Source organism: Chlorocebus sabaeus, chromosome X (assembly GCF_047675955.1).
Source record: "Chlorocebus sabaeus isolate Y175 chromosome X, mChlSab1.0.hap1, whole genome shotgun sequence".
NCBI lineage: Eukaryota > Metazoa > Chordata > Mammalia > Primates > Cercopithecidae > Chlorocebus > Chlorocebus sabaeus.
In genome coordinates this window covers 52,023,009-52,027,262 of record NC_132933.1, presented here as the reverse complement: position 1 = coordinate 52,027,262, position 4,254 = coordinate 52,023,009, and the positions used below count along the sequence as shown (strand labels likewise).

The 4,254-nt window shown below is 42.6% G+C and overlaps 1 pseudogene; it reads right to left on the bottom strand.

The window, feature by feature from the left end:
- Window positions 1-719: 719 nt before the first annotated feature.
- On the bottom strand, window positions 720-1,106 carry LOC103232354 (riboflavin kinase pseudogene; annotated as a pseudogene).
- Window positions 1,107-4,254: the final 3,148 nt, after the last annotated feature.

Sequence of the window (4,254 nt, the reverse complement as noted above, 5' to 3'; positions counted from 1 at the left end):
TCATGTTTGTAATGTATTAATGCACAAAATATAAAAAATACAAAGCCTGAGTTTCTTCCCCGCAGGTTTATGATAAACTATCAACCTTCTATTTAATGCATTTCCTTTTTTTTTTTTTAATTTATAGAAATTGGGTCTTGCTATGTTGCCCAGACTGGTCTTGAACTCATCAGCTCAAGCAATCCTCCCACCTCGGCCTCCCAAAGTGCTGGGATTACAAGTGTGAGCCACTGCACTTGGCCTTAATGCATTTACTTTTATAAGCCTCTGTTTAGAAGTACACACTATACAAGAACATACATGCTGGTATTTTACCATGATAATTTTAGTTTTTATCTCAAACTAGTGACTTGCCTTTTTACCCATACTTATACACATGTAATACCTTTCTAGTGGTACATTTTAATCAATATATATATTTTAAATCTTTGATTTTTAACTGAATCTTTTTAGTGCTATGACATAATGGGCTTAATTTAACAGTTGAAGCATGGTATGGTAACTACATTGTACTGTTTAAACTAATTCACAACTGTAGCAAAGTGTTTGATTTTTAGTATATAACCAAGATGAGGCTGGACAGTAATAAACACAGAAACACTAGAAAACAGTGAATGAATACATAATATGATTTTTCATCAGTGGCCATTCATTATTTTGCTGTTAGAAACCTGGAAGAAATTGTCTTCTTTGATTTTCAAGTGTTCTGGTAAATCTAGTCATTTCTTAGCTTCTTCAGTATCACCCTGAATTGCTGAAATAAGTGACTCTAAAGAATCAAAGTTCTTTTCTGGTCTCAGGTAGTCAACAATGGCAACATTGAGGATTTCCCCATAGAAGTCCTCTTTGAAGGTATGCATGATATGTGTTTCCATAGACTTCTTGGTATTCTTGTAATATGGGTTCCATCCTATGCCCACCACCATCTTATGGACATCTCCACTTCCAACACTGGCCCAACCATAGTAAATGCCAGTGGATATGTCAGCTGGAAGATTATCTATCACTTGCTCAGGAAAATTAGCTGTGGGCATGCCCAGCTGCTTGGAGCCGCGGCCGAAGCCCCGCATCGCTTGGCCCGGGTAGAAGTAAGGCAGATGCCTCATAATGCAGTCCGCTCAGGGAATGGGCTGCGGCCGGGTCTGAGCGTCCTGCGGAGCCGCCGTCGACGCGGTGCCCAGACCCAGCACCAACCGGGGGGCAGGAGCGTGAGCTCTGCCTGCCGCGGGGGTGCACCAGGGGCAGGACGACTCCGACCACATGCCGCGGCGGATACCTGACGCCGCCGACCCAACAAAGGTGCCCCGCGAATCAGGAGCTTTGTCTCCGCTGGCAGGCAGCGGAGACTACCTGGGTATCTTCTTTTGTAAAGTGCCTGTTCAGGTATTTTACCTATTTTATTACTGAATTTTTGTCTTTCTATTGTTTTGTAAGATTTCTATATTTTTTATTTATTTTTTTAGAGACAAAGTATCACTCTGTTGCCCAACCTGGAGTGTAATGGTGCAAACCTAGCTCACTGCAGCCTCAAAGTCCTGAGCTCAAGTGATCTTCCTGCCTCAGCCTCTTGAGTAGCTGGGACTACAGGCGTGTGCCACCACACTTGGCTCCTTTTTTTTTTTTTTTTTTTTTTTACTTTTTTTTTGTAGAGATGGGGTCTTGCTATGTTTCCTAGGTTGGTCTTGAACTCCTGGCCTCAAGCGATCCTTCCATCTCAGCTTCCCAAAGTGCTGGGGCTGCAGGCAAGAGCCACCACACCTGGCCCAGTTCTTTACATATTCTAACTACAAGTCCTTAGTCATATATATTACGGAAATCGCCCAGTCTATGGCTTGAATTTTCATATTCTTAATGGGATCATTTGACCAGAAGTTCTTAATTTTAATTAAGTCCAATTTATCATTTTTTATTTAGTTAGTACTTTTGATGCCCTACTTAAAAAATCCTTGCCTATCCCTAAGATCAAGAAGATACTCTTCTATGTGTTTTGCTAGAACAGGAGTCGACAAACTACAACCCAAAGGTCACATGTGGCCCAGATAATGTTTTACTGAATCATAGCTACATCCATTCATTTATGTATTGTCTATGGTTGCTTTCACACTTCAGCATCAAAGTCAGTGTAACAAAGACCATACGAGCCACAAAGCCTAAAATATTTACTATTTGGCCCTTTATAGAAAGTGTTTGCCAATCTCTGTTGTTCTAGATCATTTAGGTCTAGTATCCATCTCAAATTAATTTTTGTGTGTGGTTTGAGAGAGTTCATTTCTTTTCTGTATAGATAACCAGTTAACCCATCACTATTAATAAAAAGTGGTCTAACCTTTTCCCACTGAATTGTAATGGTGCCTTCACCATACATCTGATGACTGGATATGGGTGGTTCTCTTTCTATATTCTATATAGTGCTCCATTGGTCTATTTGACTATCATTGCATAAATACCATATGGTCTTAATCACTGTAGCATTATAACAAGTCTTGATACCTGATAGTGTAAGCCCTCCAGCTTTTTTTTTTTTTCTTTCCCGGAGAAGGAGTTTCGCTGTGCCGCCCAGGCTGGAGTGCAGTGGCACAATCTCAGCTCACTGCAAGCTCCGCCCCCCGGGTTCACGCCATTCTCCTGCCTCAGCCTCCCGCGTAGCTGGGACTACAGGCGCCCACCACCACGCCCGGCTAATTTTTTGTATTTTGGGTGGAGATGGGGTTTCACCATGTTAGCCAGGATGGTCTCGATTTCCTGACCTCGTGATCCACCTGCCTCGGCCTCCCAAAGTGCTGGGATTACAGGCATGAGCCACCGCGCCCGGCTGTTGTTGTTTTAAGATTGGCTTTTCTAGGACCTTTGTTTTTCCATATAAATTTAAATTTTATTGATATTATTTTTAATTGACAAATCATAATGTATATATTTATGGGGTATAATGTGTTGTTTTGGTATATGTGTACAATATGGAATGATTAAATCAGGCCAATCATCTTGTTGTTTTCCACAAAAAGAGTCTGCTGGTATTTCTGTTGAGATTGTGTTTAACCTATACATCAATTTGGGTAAAATTAACATTAAAATAATGAGTTTTCTAACCAATAAGCATAATATATTAATCTATTTATTTAGATTTTTTAAAATTAAAGCAATATTTTGTAATTTTCTGTATTTTGCAGCTATTTAGTAACATTTAAAATTTTTTACGGTCTTTTCGTTTTCTCCAACCTTGAAAAAAAAACCCACCCAACCACATCTACTTTGTTTTTCTGTTAGACATGAATTTTTCTTATTGTGTCCTTTTTTTTTGAGATGGAGTCTCGCTCTGTCGCCCAGGCTGGAGTGAAGTGGTGCGATCTCCGCTCACTGCAAGCTCTGCCTCCCGGGTTCATGCCATTCTCCTGCCTCAGCCTCGCGAGTAGCTGGGACTACAGGCGCGCGCCACCACACCCGGCTAATTTTTTTTGTATTTTAGTAGAGACGGGGTTTCACCGCGTTAGCCAGGATGGTCTATTGTGTCCTTTTTAAGTCTTAATTCCCCGCTAGCTCATAAGCACAATGAAGCATCATATTATGGCTGATAGTAAATTGAAAGAGGGGTAATTAAAATCAGTGTACTCATTACAAATTCACCACCAAATCTTTTTTTTTTTTTTTGAGACGGAGTCTTGCTCTGTCACCCAGGCTGGAGTGCAGTGGCGCGATCTCTGCTGGCTGCAAGCTCCGCCTCCCAGGTTCACGCCATTCTCCTGCCTCAACCTCCCCAGCAGCTGGGACTACAGACACCTGCCACCACACCCGGCTAATTTTTTGTATTTTTAGTAGAGACGGGGTTTCACTGTGTTAGCCAGGATGGTCTCAATCTCCCGACCTCGTGATCCACCCTCCTCGGCCTCCCAAAGTGCTGGAATTACAGGCGTGAGCCACCGCGCCCGGCCTTTTTTTTTTTTTTTTTTTTTTTTTTTGAGACTCGCTCTATCACCCAGGCTGGAGTGCAGTGGCGCGATCTCGGCTCACTGCAAGCTCCGCCTCCCACATTCACTCCATTCTCCTGCCTCAGCCATCGGAGTAGCTGGGACTACAGGCGCCCGCCACTACATCCGGCTAATTTTTTTTGTATTTTTAGTAGACATGGGGTTTCACCGTTTTAGCCAGTATGGTCTCGATCTCCTGACCTCGTGATCCGCCCTCCTCAGCCTCCCAAAGTGCTGGGATTACAGGCGTGAGCCACGGCGCCCGGCCGTTCACCACCAAATCTTAACATGA